Source organism: Podarcis muralis, chromosome 2 (genome assembly GCF_964188315.1).
Source record: "Podarcis muralis chromosome 2, rPodMur119.hap1.1, whole genome shotgun sequence".
Lineage (NCBI taxonomy): Eukaryota > Metazoa > Chordata > Lepidosauria > Squamata > Lacertidae > Podarcis > Podarcis muralis.
Genome location: NC_135656.1, coordinates 92,938,714 through 92,964,734, shown reverse-complemented (window position 1 = coordinate 92,964,734; position 26,021 = coordinate 92,938,714).

Genomic DNA, 26,021 nt, shown 5'->3' with positions numbered 1-26,021 from the left:
GGCCTTCTCGGTAGTGGCGCCTGCCCTGTGGAACACCCTCCCATCAGATGTCAAGGAAATAAACAACTATCTGATGGGTGGGATATAAATAAATAAATAAATAAATAAATAATATCCTACTGTACAAAAGTAAAAATCACATCATAATCCAGTACTCACTGAATGTATAGGATCAACAATCAAGCAAACACAAATCTTTATTTAATTTTTTATTTCAAGGAATCATTCTATGCGAAACAGGAGACCTGTATATATGAGAGGGAACTCCTCAGAGATAAGATAAAACTAACCACTGTCAGTGATGTCCCTTCCCTTTGATAATCACAGATTTGTCTTGGATGGCAGCCGAGAGACCAAGAAGAAAGAAGGGGTGGGGTGGGGAGAGGAGGAGAGATGAGCCAAAGGATAATGATTTCCTCAAATAGCAGCTGCTACTTCCTTGCCATTTGAAGAGACAACACAGACGTTTCTGGGGAGTTTCATCGCAAATCTGTCCTGCTTCCAAGACGTAGACGGTTAAAGAAAAGGATCGCTTAGGACTATTTGAAGCAGAGCTGGAATAATGTGATGCACGTGTGCATCTAGTCTGCCAGATTTCTGAAGAAGACTCCACGGGTCTTTCTAGGCTTACAATATGCCCTCTGGCCAATAGCTGTGAATTCTCAAGTTTTCGACTAACAGTTCCTACGCAGTTATCTTCAAAGTGTTTTCTTCTTAAAAAGAAGAGTAAAGCACAACTCAAGCTATATATCTGGGGTTTTTCCCAGTGTTGCCCAAAGCTACACGAGAAAGTAATAATAAATGTCTGCTTTGGGGGGTTTGGGGTTTTTTTCCTCCAGAATTGGCAGACTTGTTAACTGCCTACTTCAGCCATTTTATCCAAAGGGAGCTGGTCAGTTAAGCAAGCAGAATGCCTCTAGCTACTTTACTTCCTTCTGCCTCCAGAGCTTTGCAATGGATGCATGCAAACAGCACCTTCGGATAATTATCCTGGCTGTTCTTTTGGAGAGTATTCAGCTTGCATGTATCAAATAAATTAGCCGTTCCTAGAATGTACACTAATGTTGTAAATCAAAGTATGTAGGTACTTTGTTTTCGGTGCTGAAGTCTGTTTTTAACCACAGCTGTTACCAAGTGGACACTGTTAGATAGATGCCGTTGGATCTTTGCATTCAATAATTGGCATGTATCCACTTTCCAAACAGTAGCACTATACTAAGCAACGCCAACTAAGATATGCAGATGACACAACCTTGATGGCAGAAAGTGAGGAGGAATTAAAGAACCTTTTAATGAGGGTGAAAGAGGAGAGCGCAAAATATGGTCTGAAGCTTAACATCAAAAAAACGAAGATCATGGCCACTGGTCCCATCACCTCCTGGCAAACAGAAGGGGAAGAAATGGAGGCAGTGAGAGATTTTACTTTCTTGGGCTCCATGATCACTGCAGATGGTGACAGCAGCCACGAAATTAAAAGACACCTTCTCCTTGGGAGAAAGGCGATGGCAAACCTAGGCAGCATCTTAAAAAGCAGAGACATCACCTTGCCAACAAAGGTCCGTATAGTTAAAGCTATCGTTTTCCCAGTAGTGATGTATGGAAGTGAGAGCTGGACCGTAAAGAAGGCTGATCGCCGAAGAATTGATGCTTTTGAATTATGGTGCTGGAGAAGACTCTTGAGAGTCCCATGGACTGCAAGAAGATCAAATGCATCCATTCTTAAGGAAATTAGCCCTGAGTGCTCACTGGAAGGACAGATCATGAAGCTGAGGCTCCAATACTTTGGCCACCTCATGAGAAGAGAAGACTCCCTGGAAAAGACCCTGATGTTGGGAAAGATGGAGGGCACAAGGAGAAGGGGACGACAGAGGGTGAGATGGTTGGACAGTGTTCTCGAAGCTACAAACATGAGCCTGACCAAACTGCGGGAGGCAGTGGAAGACTGGAGTGCCTGGCGTGCTCTGGTCCATGGGGTCATGAAGAGTCGGACACGACTAAACGACTAAACAACAACAAAGCAAGGCCAAAACACATTTAATGCAAAAGGTCTGACACACCCATTACACACGCCATATAACTATGCATAGCTCAGGTGGTAGAGCATGAGACTCTTGATCTTAGGGTAGCGTGTTCAATCCCCACGTTAAGCAAAAGATTCCTGCATTGCAGGGGGTTGGACTAGATGACTGCTGTGGTCCCTTCTAACTCTACAATTCTATGATCCGATGAATTACTCCACCAGTCATAATGTTTTGCCCAGGCAACACATTTAGTATTCTACAAAGATGAAAAAATTAGACTGCCTCAGGATTTGGATCCCACAACACTTATTGCCCTATTCTATGAAGGGTTTACTTTATTGAAATTGTTACGTTTGCATTAGCATAGGATCACAGGCTACGTTTGTAGACATTTTTTAATGTTTCTTTTTCTTCCTTTCCTTCTGTATTTTTGTTGGAAGTTGCCAAGAGTGGCTGGGGCAACCCAGTCAGATGGGCAGGAGTATAAGAAATAAAATGTTGTTTCTGTTGTTGTTGTATTGCAGCCTTAAGCTGTTTCTACCAACCCAACCTATTGCTTCTTTTCCAGACCATTAGAATTGCCACCTCTTAGCCAGTGGCAGCTGGTTCTGTGGCCAGGCGCAAACCCAGATTGGAATGGATCTAGATAATCTGTGTCCTCCAAGAATGCTTGCAGCTGTCCCACCACCTGCCCCAAACATAGGGCATTTGAAACTGGCCAATGGTTGCTCCAATCCAAAGGCTCAAGAGCCAGCTTCTTTAGAAGTGGTTGTACCACTGACATTTTCAAAGCAGCAGGGACCACTCCCTCACACAATGAAGTTCAAGCACACCTTGGACCCAACCAGTCAGCCCTCTCTGCTGGATTTAATTGCCCAGGAAGGACAGGGCTCAATGGGGTAATGTGGTCAGGCACATTGCTTCCGGCTCCTTATCAGCATCAGCTTATATCAGGCATAGGTGAACTCCGGCCTTCCAGATGTTTGGGACTACAATTCCCATCATCCCTGGCCATTGTTCCTGCTGGAACATCTGGAGGGCCGGAGTTCGCCTATATAATCGCTTATATAATCGCATAAGGTGGAACTGATCACAGAAAACATCCTCAATAGCAACTGGAGTTGCAACAAGTGTGGAGTCAAAGTCACTCTGAAGTTCAGTGACTTTATCCTCAAAATACTCCTGTCTCGATCATGGTTTTGCTAATGCGAGTTCACTCCAATTTCCCCAGTGTGATTTACTGCTGGCTCACTCCTGACACACACAGTCCCTTACAGGGAGACCACAAGCAGGGTGAGGGTTCACCACCTCCCTCAGACTATTTTTCAGGAGGACATGCCTCACCTCAGGTGAATACTCATTAATCACAATAAGCTGAGGCACGATGTAACTCGCCATGATGGGTGTGACATGACCAATGGGAAATGAGATGTATCCCTCCCTACGGAACTTTACTTGTCTTAGATGGATTTGTTCCAAATCTCCACAGAAAATGTCAACATGCAAAGAGGGGGCTTGTAATAATGAAAAGTCACACCGTTGATAAATGGATGGAGCCACAGTGCTGACTGCAGTTCTCGGCTTATTTTAATTTCAGATTTATTTTATTCAGTGCAGAGCACAACTTTTTCCTCAAGTCTAATGATATACTGGATATTCTCTTCTCCCACGAAGACTCATAAAACTTCTCTAAGTTTCTATAATAAATAACAAGCTTGTGCGTGCCCCTTTATCCAGATGTTTCGGCAAAAAGGCACTTGACTGCCCACTGGCTGTTGAAACAGCCATATTCCGAGATAAACTTGTAAGAAATGATTTAATACTGAAGTGACTTAAGTGGCGTCTGGCAAATTGAGAAAGAAAACACTGACTTTACTAATGCTTGGCCAGTGTAACAAATTAAGTATGCTAGACTGACATGAAGTGCCAGAAGGCATTTAATGGACAGTAACGTGGGTAAAGAAAAGGCAGCCTTCCATTATTGCATTTGGCAGACTTCAGTTCAAGTGCTGCTTCCAAGAGCCCTCCCTTTTGCACTGTTGCCAGTTACTTATAGCGCTTTCTGATGTAGATGTCCCTGAGTCGGGGGGGAACATGATGCCTGTTTAAATTTAACCGAGCCCACAATTTCATTAAGAAGAGCAGAGCTACCAGTCCTCTAAACTGCAGCTCCTGCAAGTAAGGAGGAAGCTCTCCCCCCTGGGCAGGGGTGGCTGCTAACCTGGACCACAACTCTCATAATCACTGACCACTGACCATGCTGACTGGGGCTGATGGGAACTGCAGGCCAACAGCACTTGGAGGGCCATGGATGAGGCACTCAGTTCCCTAGGGCAAGGAAGGAAGGCAGCTGTCCTGCAGCTGCCTCTTATATATCTGCCCAGTCCAAGGATGTTTCAAACCCCAAGTATTAGGGGTGTGCATTGGTGCTGTGTGCACCCCAAATAATGAGGTAAATGACCTCATGTTCCTGTGTCAGAGTTTACAAGGGGTGGGGTTGACCATTAGCAATGACAACAGCATATCATTTATTTTTATTTATTTATTTATTTATACATATACGGGATACATCTATCTAATCTATATATCTATATCTACTGTATATCTAGATCTATATCCTGCCCTTCTTCTGAACAAGGACCTAAGGTGGTTTGCAATATAAAATTACATAAAACAGCTAGTACAATTTTAAGACTTAAAATCACACAATTATGGCCAGTTACCATAACTCAGCAGCAACAAATATTTATAGCAGGTTTGGAAACTTGCACTGACAGATAAGTTAATGCACAAACTTAAAAGTGTGAAGAAAAAGAACCGTGTCAGTCAAGTTTCGAGATACATATTACACCTTTATTGCAAGTGCCTGCAGTCCTCCAGTCATTCATGGTCAACTACGGCTAAGTATTTTGGGTTGATATGTAAGAACAAATATTAACATAGTCTTTACTTCCCAACTTTTATACTCTGATTATGTATTATGCTATATATCACGATGAATTTTTTTCTCTGTAGTTTTGTAACAAAATAAAAAGATAGAAAGCACCATAACTCTCAGCAGCACTCCTTCTAGGGTCCAACGCTTCATACCAAAAGGTGACAATGAAAGACATCTAATGTGGGTCCCAGCCAAATATTACCTGGGAGAGAATTCCATAAATGGGCCATCACCATCAAGAACTGTGAATAGATTTATCGGTTGTTCCACACAGATTTTGGAGCTCCTTCTACTTGGAGACTCACCTCCCACTTCTCATTTTGTTTCCTGGATGGATGCTGAGGAAGAATCCCTTGTTTAGGGAGATCGTTGGTTTGGAATAATGCGTCTCTAAACAGTAAAGTATGCTATATGGCTCTTTTTTATGTTTCAAGCTACTCCTGCTCAATTTTTATATCATTTTTATTACCATCATAATATTGTTTGATGTAGTTTCACTGAATGCTACTTTGGGGGCTTGACAATTAGAAAGAGAGAGAGAGAGAGAGAGAGAGAGAGAGAAGGAAGGAAGGAATTATTGGAAGACTGCAGGCAAACCCCTGTATCTTATCACTCTCCCCTTGTGAATCACTTGTTCAAACCTCTATGGTGGTTTCAACTTGTTCAAACCTCTATGGTGGCCATGGGGGAGTCTGCATTGATGGAAGCTGCTTCTATACAGATGAAAGAGACTGGGGTTGAAACATTCTTTCAAATGGTGTTGAAAGCAGATGGTTAATATGCAAGGCCCCTGATAAGATGGCATAGCCCATGTCTAGAAAAAATTAGGAAGTTAAGTCTTAATATTTAACTAGAACCTCTAACAGTCACAGTTATCAGTCCAACAGGACAGATACTATGCTAGGGGAGGGATTGGGACACGATCATGTTAATCTTCACAGTGCCCCTTGCTTTAAATGAAAATCTCTAAAGGAGAGATGGGGAACTTTCTTAATCTGAGGGCCACATTTCCTTCTGGGTGACTTTCTAAGGGCCACATACCAGGGATGGGCACAGTCAGAGGCAAAAGTGGCTGGTGCATTCACCTCTAAAGGGATGCATAAAATAACAACCCATGGATTTCATTTTGTGTTTTGTACCTTTAGTTTTTCATGTAATATAGACGTTATGGTTCACATTTTTAAAAAGCATTTATAAGCAGTGTAAAATGTCATTTTTGTTTGTTTTTCAAATGACACTTTGCCACTTCCATGTATAAATGTTTGTTCAGTTTTCCTCACAACATTGTTTTTTTTAAAAAAACAACAACAACCCTGCTCCCTATGCAAAAGCACTGCTCCCTATGCAAACCCAATGTACACATTTCCCTCCAGTGCAAAATAAAAATAAAAATGTGGATGCTGAAAAGTAGGAATTGTTTACAGGCTTTTCTTTCAGGCAAGCCAGCTGCGTCGAGAGGATAAAAAGAATCAGCACTTTGAAAGAAAATGAAGAATGCATTGTCTGTAAAGGACGTAAGGCATACACATTTATTTGGTTTCACTGTAAACAAAAATGTACTTTACCTTAATTAGTATTTGTCAAATAATTCACCGGTGAAAGAGCGCCATGGTCTCAATGAGACATTAGGTGATTTTCTTTTCAGCCATCATGTAGCAAGTGGTAAGACCTCTTTGTATGAGGCTTCTAGATAATTTTGTCATTACTCCTTGCTGTGTAGACAACTTCCGCAAGATGTGTTTGCTTTCTGCTGCCAATGCACGATCTATTCCAGGCTAGGGTGGCCAACTAGTGGAAAGAAAGTAAAACCTGACAGAAAACAAAATGGCCCGATTGGCCTCTGGCCTCCAGATTTCTGAGATTCAGAAATCAACCAATAAAGGTTTTGTCTTTTAGGGACAGGGAACAAAACACTCATCCCCTGCCCAACAAATCCAGGGCAGGCTGGTCAATGAGGGCACTGCTCAGGCAACCTCAGTCTGCCCCTACCTGCCTACTTCCTTACTCATAACGAGTCTAGGGGGCAATTTTTGCAAAGCTTAGCTACGAGGAGGATGGCGATAAAGCTAGTCGGCTCTACAACAGGATCTGGCTCCTGTTGTTCTTCCTGCACTATGACCAATGGACACCAGCCTTCACAGAGCAAAACATATGGCTGTCTAGGGAATGGTGCAAAGGTTTGCAACCCTATATAAAGGCCATTTTGAAGATGTTAAAGGTCCTTTAAAAATAAAGGTATGGGGGAGGCACATCCTCCCACCATGTTCTACAAGTTACAGTCTTATTCAATGCTTTTTTTCCTGGAGGTACGCAGGGGTACGCATACCCCTAAACATTTTGTGAATCTTAATTTGGCCTCATTGAGGGGCAGAATTTCAATATGAGTAGGAAAATGAGAGTACCCCTAAACATTTTTTAAGAAAAATAAACACTGGTCTGATTGATTGATTGATTGATTGATTGATTGATTTCTCCAAAACTCTTCCCACAACAGCTTATGCAATGATACAGCCACTGTAATGAAAACCATAATAAAGTAACAACAGCAGTAAAACCAGCTGCTGCAGAAACCAGGACAGCAGAAACCAGGCATGGGAGGTAAATCATACAAATAAAATGCCCAAGAAAATAAGAAATTTTGTTGTTGTTATTTGAAGGCTTGGTCAGGGTGGCCTGACCTGAGCAAAGGTTTTGCTCTGCATCTGTGTGAAACTTCAAGTTCACACGTGCGGTTAATAAAAATATAGAGATGGGCGGAATATGTGCAATCATGTCTGGATTGGACAACTGACAGTTCAGAATCTGAACTAAATTAAGAAGATCATGTAGGGTAGCAGAATCTTCCTGAGCCAGCAGGTAGCTCAGGTGGATGCTGCTTGTTCTGATCTAATGATGCTGCTTCTGCAAGTGCTACAAGATTTGCAGAAATACAAGTATAATATGAACAAAGGAGTTGGGGTGCCTTTTGTGAGCAGGTGAGGAGCTTGATGATGTGGCTGGATCCAGCCCTGCCTTTTGTGAGGCAGGTGGGGGTTAGTAGCCAAGAACAGGAACCAATAGCACTGACAAGGCTCTCAGGAAATGAGTGGCAAACACCCTTTTCTTGTGGAAAAAGAAACTTAGCGCCACTCTTTTGATTGGTTGATGGTTGACAGGATGGCACAAGGATTTTCTATATAAGGTTGCTAAGGAAAGAAAGCAAAGAAGCGGAGCTGTTTCTCTCTGTTTTGCTCTGGATATCAACAACTACTTCAAAAAGCAGAAGACAGCTGGTGAAGCCCACACACATACTGAAGATACTACTTCATCAGACATTGTGCAAGCAGCACCCAATGTGTCTGTCTCAAAAGAGGTAGAAAATATCCAGGTACTGGAAAATATGCAAATATGCAGATATCCAGAACACCACAACTGAAAATACCGAGGCCGCTACCAGTGCTGTACAACTTGAATGCCAGGAAAAGCTGGGTATAGCAAACTACATATTGAAAGCAAATATACCAGGCGTGTTAGAATTTGAGCTGTTTACACAGTGTTGGACTCCTGTAGAAAGTTATAGCTTCAGGTGTAATCATACAGGTTCTAAAGTGCTCAGGGGCACCAACTTGAATGAAATCTTAGGGGTCAGGTAGGCCCCCAATGGGCATAGTAAGCCCATTACGAGGAACATTTTGCCGCCCCCACCCCGGGAGGAACCGATGGACCACAACCACCTGGGGACCAGGTAAGTGACCAGTGTAAGAACAGAATGCTGGATTTTGTGGATCTTTGCCCTAATTCAAGTAGGACTCAATATATTTTTTTTTCATCTTATGCTTTTCACCAAAGGTTACATATCAAACTTCCTCAGTCCTGTTACCCAGCAATTTCCAATCAATTCTGCATCCAAGAAAATTGAATTTGTACAGTTCTAGGCACCCTAAAGGCAGTGTTTTTGTCCTTATTAGGTTTAATTAGTTAGGTAAGACACTTCTCTATTTTTATCACAAAACAGCACCTGCATTCGACTTCATTCCATGTTTCTTCCTATTCCTATTCTCCCTATCATGAGGCCGTGAATAAATAATGTGGATTGTAGAATATCAAAGTAAATTGCTTCTTCACTGTGGTAAGCTTAATGAGTCATCAAGCTGAGACAGTCTGATGATTAATTTACTCAAATAAGTGCATTTGACAGAGAAGGTCAAAGGGTCATTGGTTTCCAGGATTTTTGCATGCACTGCCATTTAGAAGGCATCTTGCCTTGAAAATCAATTTTTATAGGATGTTTTTGAAAGTATAGGCATGTGGATTTCATAAAATAGTTGGGTTCTATGGAAAAATGCCCCTTCTAGATCTGTTTTGTAGGCTGATTTTCCAACGAGAGGATAAAGAACAAAGTATGAAAAGGAGCCATCATCTGTTATCAGTTTCTTTATGGCATTCCTATTATTCTGTTTCAGCTACGTATTCTACACACATGATGGCCAGCTGCTCTGAAAATTAACTTGACATCTCCTGGGAAATTTCAGCATTTCAAAATCAAATTCAATTTGGAAGCAAAACAAAGAATCAATGTCAACCTGTTAAAAAAATCTGGAAAACAAACAAATTTAAAATATTTTATGACTGAAAAGTTTTTTTAAAAAAAGTCAGCCTCAGAAGAAAATGTTCCTGTGGAAGAATACTGCGTCACTGTGTGATTTGTGCTTGTTCCCCCTGCCCCAAACTACTGATGCAGATAGATTAATGTAAAGCATAATGAAACCCTTTCTCCGCATCTTTGACTGGCTGTCAATGCATCCACATTGACATGTGTGCAATGCTATACCCACATTCAGGCATTTACCATGACACTGTAAAACCACCTCTCCCTCTTTTAACCCAATAAGACTACTGCCAGGGAGTAAGCCATGTGGCTTCACCCCATTGGGTGGACTGCTTCTACTCAGTGTAAATCTGAAATGGTAATCAACTTTATGCCATTTTCTTCTGTGTAAACATAGAAATGATCAGATTGTAAGAGGATACTCCTAGCACCTGTAAACACTGGCGGAGGAAGAGGAAGGCAGGAGAGCACACCACCCCCGGCACCATGATCCCGGTGGGGTGCCATCGCGGCTGCCTCCCCCCGCGTTGGGTGCCACACCCCTGCAGGCAGCGTGCCATACCCCCGGGATGCTCACCAGCTACGCTCCCTCCTGCTCTCCGCCCCCAGTGCCAGACCATGAAGCTCCGCCACTGCCTAGGAGATGGTGTGAAATCGCACTTTTATTTCAGCTTCGAGTGTAGCAAAGTAGTGTAGTTTGGTAAGTCTAAAAGAAGTTTACTTACAAACTCATCAAATGCCAGATTCATGCATTTTCCCATTCAGCAGCAAGAAAAACTCAGGTAGAAAAGGTTAGTTTACAAAAAATGGTAAAAATTTCTGAACATGTTGTCTGAACTTGGAGTGGTCAAGCTCAGGTGCCCTCTCTGATCGGGTTCACATGGTGAAAGAGAAGGAGCAGCTGAAAGAAGGCGAACAAAGAACTTTCCTAACTTTTCCTGGTCAAGTCTAGCAACAACAGCTTACTCTGTGGTCTTAACCTTCTCATGCATTTAACTAGACTAAACATGCTAGCTATATGAGGCTGCATCTCCCACAAACATTTCACATCTGCTGCTGTGCCATTAAGAGACTACAGGTCTGAGATTTTGATGGGCCCAAGGGAAGAAAAAAAGAATATTAGGACATGGAAGCTGTGTATGTAAAGTTCTCAAAATATTTAATCTGCATCGAAATGTGTATTTGGCTAGACAAGGCGGTAGGTAGCCATCATTGTGTAGGTGATAAGGGTTAATGTTTTTGGCTATACTGCCTGTCTGTTATAAATGAGTTCACACATTGTATAGTGCACGATATTTGCATATCTGCACAATAGATCACACCTTGAACAACAAAAGACACTTGAAAAGAGCAATAGAGAAGGTCAAGGATAAATAGAACCACATTTAATGAGGGAGAAGTGTGAAGGGGGAGAAGTGAAGAGATTCTAATCAGCAGCTAATTCAGATGACTCAGGGCAATTTTAGCAAGAGTTGGATAGCATAAATGTCAATGTTGGTAAACTGGACCGCTGTTTAGCTATATGATGCTTTAGTATATTTAGGAAAGACAATGCAAATACAGGAGAACCTTGCATCAGTGAGTGCTGCGCAATCAATAAATTTGCTCAAGGTAAATTTAGCAATGATCACCAGCATAAAAGCTTATTTTAGTAAACTCAACTGTTGTTCCACTATATGATGCTTCTGTCTATTTGGAGAAGAGCACTGGAAAGACACAGAAAAACTGCATATATGTGCATGCTTTGCAGTCAGTTTTATTTACATACATGCACACACACAAGTTATTCTGTGTTTTGCAATACGATCCTGAGACTATATGTAAGGCCACATTCCTAGTTTCCATAACCTCTTCAGGAGTTAAAACTAACAGGCAAGTGAGAGTGAGAGCACTATGCTACTTCCCCCTTGTCACCAACTGCCTCCATGAGTTGGAAAGCCAATTTCTGAAGTGAAGAACCTGCTGTATACATGGAGGCTCTCCTTGCAGTTTAGAACCCTGGATGATTGGGTAGGTATCCGCTACCTGGTAGACACCTAGTACCTTACTCATGTGGTGTGTATGTGAAAATTTTGTGTCCACCCTTGGAAAGGACAGAACATCCTGACATGGATAGATTCCCTTTAATAGAATCTATTTAATAGAATCTTCCTTCCCTTTAATAGACCTGTGGGCCACCCCAAGTTGTCTCTAGGAGGTCTCCTGGTATACCTGGTATGAGATTTCTGCCACCTGGCCTGAACACCTCTGCCTGTTCACCACTCCAGAGCCATTGTCTACTCCTCTTTACTGCTAGGAACACCACATCTGCTAATCCTGGCAGACCTGTCCAAAAAAAAAAAGTGCTTCATTTGTCAAAGGGCTTTCCCCCCAAAGAAATATTTCATGGGTGACAGGTTCTTTGGAGGGCTGAATGACAGAGAGACAAAATGGGCATTGAGTAAAGCACTGGCATGGTGTAGAGAGGATTACCGAAACCAATCTCTCAAAGAGACTGAACCTGGGAAGGGAACCTGGAGGAAGGATCCTTTCTTCCTGGGTGACGGTGGTCTCATTGAGCCTAATGCTTGCTGGATTACATTTCTGCATACCTTTCAGGTGTGTGGCAATGAAGAACAAAAATGAGTTATATTACTGATCCAATGACTGGAGCTAGGGGGAGATAACCAGTTCACTTCCTAGGCTTGTCTTCTAATATTCCTATAAAACCATGCTCTGATTGATCATACCAAAAACCCAGCGTCCTGTTCTCACAATGGCCTACCAGAAGCTTGTGGGAAGTTCACAAGCAGAGCCAGAGTGCAATATCCATCTCCCCACAAGGGATTCTCAGCAACTGGTATTCAGAGGGCCAGACAGGTAAGGCAGAATATCTCCATGTGACTAGTAGCCACTGATAGCCTAAACTTCTATGTAATTATAGGTAAAGGTAAAGGGACCCCTGACCATTAGGTCCAGTCGTGGCCGACTCTGGGGTTGCTGCGCTCATCTTGCTTTATTGGCCGAGGGAGCCGGCATACAGCTTCCGGGTCATGTGGCCAGCATGACTAAGCTGCTTCTGGCGAACCAGAGCAGCGCACGGAAATGCCATTTACCTTCCCACTGGAGCGGTACCTATTTATCTACTTGCACTTGGATGTGCTTTCGAACTGCTAGGTTGGCAGGAGCTGGCACTGAGCAATGGGAGCTCACCCCGTCACGGGGATTCGAACCGCTGACCTTCTGATCGGCAAGTCCTAGGCGCTGTGGTTTAACCCACAGCGCCACCTGCGTCCCTTCTATGTAATTATAGAATCCTCTTAAAACCATTCAGGTTGGTGGCCATCAACACATCTTGCAGGAGTTTATTCTATAGTTTGTAACTATGTGCTGCATGCAGCAGTGCTTCTTTCTGCCTGCCATGACTTTTCCACCTTTCCAATTCACTCAATGGCCCCAGGTTCTCACATTATGACAGAGGGAGAGAAACCTTGACCTATCCACTTTCCCCAATCATGGCATGCCTGTGCACATAGGCATGGGGCAAAGATTATAAGAATGAGAAAAGAACCAGGAATGTGTTAACTTAAGTAGGTCCTCAGGATTTTAATGATGCTAACCAGGAATGAGGCAATGGAGAATTTATTATGCACACACACATAAAGGGGCCTATCACCAGGCAACTGAGAAGCTGTCAGGGACTTGACAAAAGAACATTAATCTCTCTTGATGACCACAGGGAATGTTGTCATAATTACCCAAATTCTTTCCCTTGCCTTTGGAAGGTGACACTACAGCTTCAGGAGAGCCTCTTTGACCACAGCAAAGTCACAAAACAGCCATTTAGGAATGCCTGTTCCATTTTCATATTTACCAGCAGGGAAATAAGGTGGTAGTTTTTCATCAGGGCTGCAAGATTTATCTTCTGGTTTTGAGAATGATTTGTACCTTTGGAGCCTCTTCAGCTTAGTACCACAGAACTAAGATTTGCGGCTGTGATTTCAGAGCATGTCATAAGGGAAGCAGGTGTGTAGATTTAAATAGCAACAACAACACAAATTTGGCCTTCTTTTCTCCACCCAGTTGTGCAGCCATGGACAGTCTCCCACTTTTGATATGAATGAAAGAGGGGCAGGGTGACCTCTAAAAGTTAATATTGCATTTATTCTCTGCTTATTTTGCAGAAAGCTAGGACAAAATAGTTTTCTTCTTCCAATTGCCAGCACTATTGAAGTTGATGGCATTTTGTGCTTCCTGGGCAATAAAAGCAGGTGTGTTTGTCTTAAATATAGCATTTAATCATTTTTTAAGATTGTTTCACATTTTAAAAAATCCATTTGCAAAATGAGCTTTGGTTTTCTATGCCTAAGATCCAGGACAAGCATCTTTACACCTTCTTTGAATACTATCCATGCATGTATGATTTTGATTTCTGCTTATAAGCTGTCCCTTTTCTATCCCACAACTTCAAAATACTTGAGTTGTAAAAGCAGAAAGAAGAAGAAAAAGGCTCCTCCATCAGATCTCTAACAATACAATCCTATACATGTCTTCTCAAATACAAGCCCCACTGAAGTCAACAATATCACTCCAAGATGTTTATAGGATTGCCATATAAGGGTTATATCCAATGCTAGTCCTATTCAGAGCAGACCCCTTGAAATTAATTGGCATTACTTGCTTAGGTCCACTAATTTCAACTGATCTAGAGATTTTACTTTCTTGGGCTCCATGATCACTGCAGATGGTGACAGCAGTCACAAAATTAAAAGACACCTGCTTCTTGGGAGAAAAGAAATGACAAACCTAGACAGCATCTTAAAAAGCAGAGACATCACCTTGCCGACAAAGGTCCGTATAGTTAAAGCTATAGTTTTCCCAGTAGTGATATACGGAAACGAGAGCTGCACTATAAAGAAGGATGGTTGCCGAAGAATTGATGCTTTTGAATTATGGTGTTGGAGGAGACTCTTGAGAGTCCCATGGACTGCAAGAAGATCAAACGTATCCATTCTTCAGGAAATTAGCCCTGAGTGCTCACTGGAAGGACAGATCGTGAAGCTGAGACTCCAATACTTTGGCCACCTCATGAGAAGAGAAGACTCCCTGGAAAAGCCCCTGATGTTGGGAAAGATTGAGGGCACAAGGAGAAGACAGAGGACGAGATGGTTGGATAGTGTTCTCAAAGCTACCAACATGAGTTTGACCAAGCTACGGGAGGCCGTGAAAGACAGGAGTGCCTGGCGTGCTCTGGTCCATGGGGTCACGAAGAATCGGACACGACTAAACGACTAAACAACAACACTCTGGGTAATACTTAATTAGTGTGTTTCATGGCAATATTTGATTTCTAAATTTAGGGACTAAATATTTCTGCAAGGCAGGAACCAGGGCTTCCAGAAACCAGGGTAACATAGTTCTCATGGCTTCGAATAGCTCTGTATCACATGTGGCTTAGGCCACTATAAACCATGTTGTTCACCTGATTGCAGTGGCCCATTAAAGTGATTTCATATCTACATTTCTCCTGCTAGCCACTGCAAACCATGGGGAATATGGTTCACCTATTGTTCTTTAGATTAGAGAGATGTCAGATATAGTAAGGACTCAATTCCTCCCTGCCCCCCAACAGCACTGAATATTGCCACACAAGTTTACAGTAGCACATAACTAATTGAGGTGCAACAGTGAATCTTCCTTGCTGCATGTTGCTAAGTTCAGGATGAGGAAAGGTGAGGGGTGTCCATTCCAAGACATTAAAACAAAATAGATTTTTGTTCACAATCTGAAATACTTGTAGGTTTTAATTGTTGATCATTTCTACAACAAAACAAAACTGATTGAGTTTAGTTATAGTGATAGGTTTGCTGCTCAGGACTCTATTGGGAGTAAGGATGGGATATAAATTGAAAATAATAATAATAATAATAATAATAATAATAATAATAATAATAATAATAATAGCAATAATAATAGTGAGAGAGGGAGGACTGGAGGCCTTTTTCTCAGATGCTTCCAAACATGCACTGTTCATCCAGGGTCACATCAAGGAATGGATGAAGAATCAGGTTGTTGCTGTTTTTAAAAAAATGTATACATGGAATTTGGTGTTTTTGATTTGATTGTTGAGCCTCTTCAACAAAACCGCAATTAGGGTAATTTCAAGATCCCCACCTTTGAAATCCTGGTAATGTCAGCCCTAATCTAATGGATTATATGCAACACTATACACAAAATTCACAATTACTATTTTTAGTTACTGTTACTACATTTGCCACTTACCAGTCTTATCAAATGGGTTTCAAATAAAATAAAAAATCCTTCCAATGATCTTCTTGTGAAAAAAGTTTATTAGGATAGCACAAAAATTAATAAAGTGACAATGTGCCTACTTCTGAGGACTTCTGAGGACAGTGCAGCCCCCTCTGCTGTATGCACAGTACATATAAGAGTCAAGCTCTGTGTTTTACTATACAGTAGTACCTCAGGTTAAGAACTTAATTCATTCTGGAGGTCCATTCTTAACCTGAAACTGTTCTTAACCTGAGGTACCACTTTAGCTAATGGGGCCTCCTGCTGCCGCTGCACTGCTGCTCCGTGATTTCTGTTCTCATCCTGAAGCAAAGTTCTTAACCCAAGGTACTATTTCTGGGTTAGCGGAGTCTGTAACCTGAAGCGCCTGTAACCCGAGGTACCACTGTATTTTGATACATAATTTTATCATACTAAGCGGATTATTTAAAAATCATGTTAAAATCCAGCTAATACCTGTATTTGGATTTGAATTGATTTTTTATATATGTGTGGGCTTCTTGTTTTATGATGCTTTGAGATATTTTCATCATCATCAGACACATGGAATTGCTTTTAAATTATTTTTATACATGCAAATGATGTGTTTCATATAGGCAACAGTTCTGCATATGTTTTTATTGCATTGCCAATCACTTCAGGATAACTCATGGAAAGCAATTTGCAAATGAAATAGATAAATAAATATAAATATACAGTTAACGGGTTGTTGCGTGTATCTTTTTATGAGGTTTTATGGGAAACCTGGAATGTATATGTTTGTGTGATATCAAATGAACAAGGAATATTAAATGGTAAAGAAAATAACTCACAGGCAAGTTTCAACCACTCCTTGCTGCTTCTCCGATCAAATTAGCAGAGGGCAATGGCTGCATTCTGGTTAAAATATAAACAAAATTCACATGACGATATTCAGTCATAGACCACCAGTGTATAGTATAATCTGGCCCTCGGTTAAAACATCCCCATGTCTTCATTTTTGTGAGTGAAACCAAATCTTATGCATCAGGGCCAGCGCAAGACATTTTGACACCTGAGGCAGAGCCCCCAAATGGCGTCCCTCTCCCCACCAGGGAAGAAGGGGTGAGGGAAGATCGACATGAGTAACCAGGGGGAAAGAAAGATTGACTTTGAGATCAACTGCCCCAGTGAATCCTGCTGCCTGAAGCAGTTTTCTCACCTTGCCTCATGGGTGGGCTGGGCCTGTTATGCATGACACAGTACAAAGTGACTGACGCTTCACACTCTAGTTTTCAATTATTATTCATAATGATGCTACAGACCTAACAGATATCACTAGAGGGAGCTAATAGCCTTTCAAGCAGGAAAAAAAAAGTCATTGTACTGGGGAAATTTGCAGTAGAATTCACAAGGCAATACTTACTAACTTCATCTGCACACAAACACACACACACACACCCTAGAATTCATCTTCCATGGGAAGTTTTACTAAGATTTTGACTATATTTGAATTTCTGCAGCATGTTCACAATAGAAACAGTCCAGATTAAAGCAAATTAAAGCAAATAAAACATCTAGTTGTTCTGGACAGAATATATATATATATATATATATATATATATATATATATATATATATATTCTAATGCACATCAAAAATTGTATGAAGCCAGTTCCACACCAAAAGCTGCATGCAGAGGAACTACAGTGGTACCTCGGGTTAAAAACTTAATTTGTTCTGGAGGTCCATTCTTAACCTGAAACTGTTTTTAACCTGAGGTACCACTCTAGATAATGTGGCCTCCCGCTGCCGCGCCGCCGCCACGCGATTCCTGTTCTCATCCTGAAGCAAAGTTCTTAACCCAAGGTACTATTTCTGCGTTAGCGGAGTCTGTAACCTGAAGCGTCTGTAACCAGAAGCGTCTGTAACCCGAGGTACCACTGTATAGTACGGATATGAATGTGCATCTTTGGCAGAACTGCCATCTGCTAGGCACATAGAAAGCTGATTCCGTGCACACTTCTTCTTTGCTAAATGTTCACCACTAATTCCAGCCAATATTGCTAAACCAGTTTGCCACCTTATTATGAAAACAGCATTTGACATTGGCAAAGTGCTTTAAATTAATCTTCTTGTGGTTCATGTTTCAGTCAGTGCTGGAGACACAGTATAGTCTTTCGTCAGCGAGGTGGGGATTCATTTTAGCCAAATAAACCTGCTTTGAATGCCAGAATCTGCTTTGAATGTCAGAGCAAATTCAGAATATATCACAGAACTGTAGAGTTGGAAAGGGGCCCAAGGGGTCGCCTAGTCCAATCCACTGCATAAAGAAATAGAGAGTTTATTGCACCAGCCACAATATTTAGTTTGAACCCCAATTTGGAACTTTGTAAAAGAGCCCAATGCTGTTCAGATCAATTTGGAGGCTGCTCAGTTTGGCTCAGAAGTGTGAGTTCATTTTGTGTCCCTTCTCCCAATTAAGTATTGTGAATTTTTTTAAAAGGCTGTAATTTCTCCCCCATGTTAATGAGATGGATGAAATCTGCAGTCACACTAGCCTTTCGCTCATAGACAAAGCCTGCCAAATTGCAGGGAACTAGGTGCAGGGTTTCAATGATGGACACCTCTATAATGTTTCTCCCCCAAAATGGATGGTCTATTCGCAGGCTAGGTTGCCCTTTCTGAAGGCATGGATCCTGCCAGCATCAATGCAGTGATTTTCCTGAAAAAGCAGAAAATCGCTGTTTGGGGATAGCTTTAAAGCAGGGGTCAGCAAACTTTTTCAGCAGGGAGCCAGTCCACTGTCCCTCAGACCTTGTGGGGGGCCGGACTATATTTTGGGGGCTAAAATTAATGAATTCCTATGCCCCACAAATAACCCAGAGATACATTTTAAATAAAAGGACACATTCTACCAATGTAAAAACACACTGATTCCCAGACTGTCCATGGGCCAGATTCAGAAGTTTATTGGGCCGGATCCGGCCCCTGGGCCTTAGTTTGCCTATCCATGCTTTAAAGGGACTCACTTAATCTTAAATGTTTTGCAAGCATGAAAGAGATGCTTCTGCATAAGAAAGCTACCAAATTGCAGGCAAATAGGTTAGTTTGAGATAGGGCTCTATTGGATCATGTTAAAGACCCAGCTAGTCCAGCATCTTGTTCCCACAGTGGTCAACCGCGTGGCTTTCAAGAAGGACCTGAGTGCAACAGTGCTTTCTCAACCTCTGATTCCAGCAACTGATGTGCAAAGACATATTACATTTGGTAGTGTGAGTAGCACACAGTCATCATGACTTGTAGCTACATACACAGAGGCACATGGAAGTCAGTGGTGCTGGCAGACAGGAGTCTTGTTCGGGGGCTTTCATGGTAGTCACCTTTAAAGCAGATTTTGAATTTTTGGGATGAAAAAAACTGAAAGGGATTTGCCTTATGGGTAAAATTATTCCCTCTGATTACGAGGTAGACACAGCAGTAGTAAAGTAGTGTATCCCTTTCCCCTTTGTGATTCGGGTGTCATTCTTAAGCTAGTTTTGGAGATCCCTGGTTAAATAAGTCCCCCTGATGATAAGCTTGACCTGTCAATCACAACAGGTCAACCAGCTAGGGGAATAGATAGGAATCATAGAACTGTAGAGTTGGAAGAGAACTTAGAGGTCATCTGGGCCAACGCCCTGTAATGCAGGAGTTCTGCCCTGGGTGGGCTCGAACCACCAGCCTTCTGGTTAACAGACAGATGCACCAACCCATTGCACCACCTGAAAGGGTGGGTTTCCCATTTAGTACTAGACCATATTTCTCTGACATACGTTTCTCTGTTTTATCACGGAGCAACAACAAATATGTTGTAAGATGCTTTCCTGGTCTTTATTCTATGAAACAGTGTTAAGCAGTCAATAAGACTAATGCCATTTTAAAGAACAGCTGCAGAATCTGCAACAAAATGTTACAGGGGTAGAGCTGCTTTTAAATGTAGTACCGAGCCAGCTACACCTACTTTCAGGATGTTCCATTTCATCCCCCTCCCCTCCCAGTTCTCCATTTCCCTGCCCCAACAGACACTCAGGTATAATAATAATGCTCATTCTTCATTGGGTCATTTGGGGGACTATTTACCCCCTCGAGGTCCCCTCTAGCTGTTTTCTACTTCTGCAACCCTCTTGCTTCCAGTTCTCCCATTTTGACTCTACAGCCATCGAAACTCTGCTCCTGAGCTTGTCATTATAATACAATTATGGACCAGATTGCCAGTAATTGCTTTTCCCCAGTATGCTTTCCATATATATATATATATATATATATATATGCAGGTTTTGGTGTCCTCGGGTGTCTTCCCGTGTAAAAGTTGGGGTGTCTAGGCGACGTTTCGACGAGGTCTCACTCGTCATCTTCAGGCTGGTGCTTTCGGCTTCTTGTTACTGGAACAGAGCAGGATCTCAGTGTTTGAGTTCCTATAAATACTGTTGAGGAGGTGTGGTGTATAGCCTCCAATGTTCTGGGCAGAGAGGAAGTTCCCAGGCTAGTGTGCCTTTTCTTCTTTTGTTCCTTAATTGCTTGAGGGATATCTTGAGTGATTTCTTGAGTGATATCCTGAGTACCACTTAGGTGGGTCATTAGGTGTGGATTAGTTGCTAAAGCCTTTGTGTCTTGACCTCTTGAACTTTGTGAAGAGTTTTTCTGAGAAGATGGCTGTACTGCACTTAGTTGTGCTCTGGCTTGGCTTCGTGTATAGGGGCGAGCTGTGGTTTTGTGGCCTGTGCCAGCCAGATCTGTGTAGGGATTGCAGGGGGGTGCAGCATCCGGAGGTGCCACCATGGTTTGGCTACTGGATGGTGTCTGTAATTTATCTGTGGAGAGGGTCTGGGTTTGGGTCTGGTGTGGTTGATTGGTGATGGCGTTCTGTGTGCCTCTGGATCTGGTGTCAGTTTTTGTGGGGAGGGCTAATTTCCAGATGTCTGGCAAGCGGGATGTGTCGTCACGCTTGTTCATGTTGTGAGGGTGTTTCTCTATCTCGATGGCTTCCGTGATTATTCTCTTGTGGTGATGTTCCATGTTAGAGAGCAATTTGGAATCTGCAAAATTAATTTCGTGTCCTGTTTCTTTCATGTGTTGGAAAAGAGAGGAAGTTCATGTGTTGGAAAAGAGAGGAAGTTCATGTGTTGGAAAAGAGAGGAAGTTCATGTGTTGGAAAAGAGAGGAAGTTCATGTGTTGGAAAAGAGAGGAAGTTCATGTGTTGGAAAAGAGAGGAAGTTTCATGTGTTGGAAAAGAGAGGAAGTACCATGGTGGCACCTCCGGATGCTGCACCCCCCTGCAATCCCTACACAGATCTGGCTGGCACAGGCCACAAAACCACAGCTCGCCCCTATACACGAAGCCAAGCCAGAGCACAACTAAGTGCAGTACAGCCATCTTCTCAGAAAAACTCTTCACAAAGTTCAAGAGGTCAAGACACAAAGGCTTTAGCAACTAATCCACACCTAATGACCCACCTAAGTGGTACTCAGGATATCACTCAAGAAATCACTCAAGATATCCCTCAAGCAATTAAGGAACAAAAGAAGAAAAGGCACACTAGCCTGGGAACTTCCTCTCTGCCCAGAACATTGGAGGCTATACACCACACCTCCTCAACAGTATTTATAGGAACTCAAACACTGAGATCCTGCTCTGTTCCAGTAACAAGAAGCCGAAAGCACCAGCCTGAAGATGACGAGTGAGACCTTGTCGAAACGTCGCCTAGACACCCCAACTTTTACACGGGAAGACACCCGAGGACACCAAAACCTGCATTCCTGTACCCGTGAAAATCTACGAAAGCATATATATACAAAAGAAGAAAAGGCACACTAGCCTGGGAACTTCCTCTCTGCCCAGAACATTGGAGGCTATACACCACACCTCCTCAACAGTATTTATAGGAACTCAAACACTGAGATCCTGCTCTGTTCCAGTAACAAGAAGCCGAAAGCACCAGCCTGAAGATGACGAGTGAGACCTCGTCGAAACGTCGCCTAGACACCCCATCTTTTACACGGGAAGACACCCGAGGACACCAAAACCTGCATATATATATATATATATATATATATATATATATATATATATATATTCTCTCTCTCTCTCTCTCTCTCTCTCTCTTTCTCTCTCTGTGTGTGTAAAATAGCAGAGTGAGAATGCAGTCTGGGATCTGTCATACTGATGGTTCACTCCATCATTCTAGGTTGCCAATAAAAAGAAAGATATGTAAACAAAGCATTAACATTAATAGCATACATAAATATATTGCATGAATAATTGAGGCACACCTAATGTAGCAAAACTTTAAAATTATAGTCCAGTCATTTCTGAACCACATTAGAAGTACACGTCCCCACATTACTTATAGATGGGGTTCTTACAGTTAATATTATTAGAGCGTGTGAGGAGTTATAGCATATGTGATTATGAGTCTCAGCAGTGCATTTTGCAATTATTTATTTTTCCCTATAAAAGAAAAGAAAGCAAACAGCTATATATTGTGAAGAGTTTAGTTTTTTTTAATAAAAAAAAATCAGTTATTTGAGCTTGATATAAATTATTTATCAGAACTAATGAATGTCTTAATGAATCTTAAGTCTTACTGGGCTAAAGGGTTGCCTTGGACTTTGTCTGGTTGTCTCTTCCTCTTTGGTAAAGTCTGAGTCATTGTGTCAAGGGATTGGATTAATGGCTCTTTTACTTGACTTTTATGAGCACGTGTCAATTTGAATTAGAACATTTCCATGATGAACGTTCCACCACCACAGGGCCTGAAAGGTTCTGCGAAATAATGAAGGAAGAAACAAGAAGATTGTCTACCTGCTGCACTTGTACCAACCTTATAGAGATGCTCTGTCAGTTCAAATACTAATTGTCCTAATCTGTACCTTCCTGGGCTGATGCATGGATCAGAACCACCCAGTGAATTCTGCACTTCCAGAATGTTTGAACACAATCCTTGGCTTAAAAACACATCAAAATATGTTTTCAAATGCATATTTTGAGTGAAAACACATTAATGCATATTTAAATGGGGATTTTTGTGCAGTTTTTTTTAAAAAAAGAATATCCTCAAATTAATGTGGAAAGATGACGGAAAAGACAGAGATGCAAAAATGACATGAAAATAGGTCACTGCATCCATCCATAATACCCAATCTTATGGTTTATTATGGCTTGTGGTAACGTGCGGTTACCCTTGCTTTTTACATTGCATAAAAATGCTTTCCTTTTACAACCCTGCAGGCTATACTTCAGGAAGAAGGGTGAGATATTAAAATAAATGAAATAAATTAGAGGTATGTAATATTGCCTGATATGATAAGATGCAAATCTAGTTAAACTATGTTACTAACAACCACATACCAAGAACTGCCACACCAGCAAAGTATTACTTAGAGTGGCATATGTGGATTGCTGCATTAATACTGTGTCCAGTTCTGGGCACCACAGTTTAAGAAGGATATTGGCAAACTGGGACATGTATAGATCAAAGGTCTGGAAATGAAGCCTTACGATGAATGGTTGAGAGAGTTGTGTATGTTTAGCCTGTATAACTGCATTAGAATAGCAAACTCTGGTGCTGAGGTCTGTTAAATTCTATAAAATTTATATATGGAGCTCAAATTATGGATGCTGGTTTTGGGCTGGTCATGTTGTGCGGATGCCTGATTATCATCTTCCAAAGCAACTACTCTATTCTGAACTGAAAAATGGAAAGCGTAATGCTGGTGGTCAACAAAAGAGGCTGAAAGACTGTCAAGGCAAATTTTTTTAAAAAATGCAGTATAAACACCAACAATTGGGAAACACTTTCCTGCAAGCGCTCCAACTGGAGAACAGCCTTTGCCAAAAGTGTCATGGGCTTTGAAGACAATCAAACTCAGGAAGGCCCGCTTGGCAAATCCACACCATGATCAACTCCTGTCTGGAAACCAATGTCCCTACTGTGGAAGGACGTGTGGATCCAGAACTGACCTCCGCAGTCACTTACGGACTCATTGTTAAAACCATGTTTATGGAAGACAATCTTACTCATTTACGAGTGATCGCCAAAGAAGAAAAAGAGGGCTGGTGTACATGTGACCATAGGACTGATCTTAAAGGAGGTTCCCAAATCTCATTCCACCTCTAAAGCTGTGGGGGCATTTTGATCACAAAAATGGTCCCGATGAAAGGTTTAAGCACAAATCATCAAATATGGAGCTGCCAAGTCTACGCACCCCAACAACACTACCACAAAAAAATGCCAGCAGGTTAATCATGTATCACCTTTCACCACGTACTTCTTGGTGACCCAAGAATAGCATGCAAATGTCAAATATAATTGGATGTCATATTTTGTTAAATAGCAAAAATGCCTCCAGGACAGCCTCTGTTGACATGCTGATTTAGAAATGCAGAGGAACTGTGGGTGAGAACTCGGGGGCCAGGAGTGCTTTCTGCATGGGATAAGTGGGTGGCATCCAACAAATTTTTACTCAGAGTAGACCTATGTAACTTAGCAGACCTAATTCATTTCAATGGCTCTATTCTGAGTAAAATGTAGTTGACTACCACACTTGCTGAGTACCAACCAGTTGGATGTTGTCAGATGAATGATAAGAATGCATGCAGCCCCTCATTGCTATTCATTAGATGCTACTGTTCACTGTGTACTTTATTATGATGTCTGTGTATATTTTTCATTCATAATTGCCTCTGTTATGCTAGAAAGATGGCACTGTATGAAAACAGGATAAATGGGACTTCATTGCATTCTGTGATCCTATATTTTATTTCCTGGTAAATTTTGCAATACGTAACTGCAGTTTCCAATGGATAGTGTAATGGTTTATATTAAAAGTAGACACTGTGTTTCTATTGACAATTTCTATGGGGGGAAAACCCCTGCATGATCTTCTGTTATATTTGTAGTCTTCACCTGTCGGACAAGGCACCCAAGAGATGACATTGATTTTTTTTCCCCTTTACAGAAGACTAAAATAAGATATTTCTACTTCCTTGTAAATTTAGTATGCTACTATGTTGCGCCATACTAACATATCATACAACAGCTTATACAAGCAAAACTAAGTGACTCATAATTCTTTTACTAGTGGCTTCTGAACTGGATTTTGGTTGCAATCCCACGTAATCTTAGCACAAGAAGTTTGAGAGTTCATGTTGTTGCACAAGCAACAGTGCACACAAGCTTAACTGTCGCCGAGTATAGAAACATCAGGTCACAAAGCATTTTTCTGCAAGCGCAAAACACCCATCGGACTTGAATGTTGTGCTACACTCCACACAAAGCCTGTTGCACTAGCAGAATGGCACCAATTTAAATGGCTTTAACAGAGGGTTAGACAAACTCATGGAAGATGAGACTACTAATGGCTACTGCCTTCAATGACTATGTTCTATCTCCAGTGCGGGAGGCTTATGAATACCAGTTGTTGGGGCTCATGAGTGGGGCAAGTGCTCCTGCATTCATGTCCTGCTTGCAGGTTTCCCAAAGGCATCTAGTTGCCCACAGGATACTGGACTAGAAGGGTCTTTCATCTGATCCAACAGGGCAAGATTAGAAGGCAGGCTAGTAAGTGAATAGGTGATTCCACCCTGGCTCCAGTCCCTGGCTCCATTCCCTTGATCAGTCATGTAACTTTTCTGTTCTTCCGGACACTGTGAGAATAGAATAATGGACCTTTCATTTGATCCCGATTGGTATTCTTCTAGCGCAAATGTTGACACTGAAAATGTTCAAACATCTCCACCATGCCTTTGGAAAACCCTCTTTAGATGAATTTAGAAATGGGGCCTGTGCATCGTAACACACGCTTTAAGAAAGAAGACCACATCCCTTCATCCCAGTATGAGTTTTTGTGGGTTAAAGGGGACCGACAATCTATTCCAACAATCTTCCTGTACTTCAGCTGCTGATGCTGGTACAATGAATAATTAGGAACCAAAATCATTCATTGTCACTTCACATCCATTTCTATTACTGCTACTACTCTTTCTATTGAAAACTGAACATATGCAATCATAAGATGCAAGGTGAAAACTGAGAGTGGTGAGAAAGAATAAGCTAAAATCAAATACTGTTTTAAAATAATATTTTATATTTTGAAATAGTTTTCTTCCATTTTGACCCATCTTAAAAGCCCTTTAATGCCGCCAAACAAAATCACAGAAAATATCTAAGGAGCAATTTACCT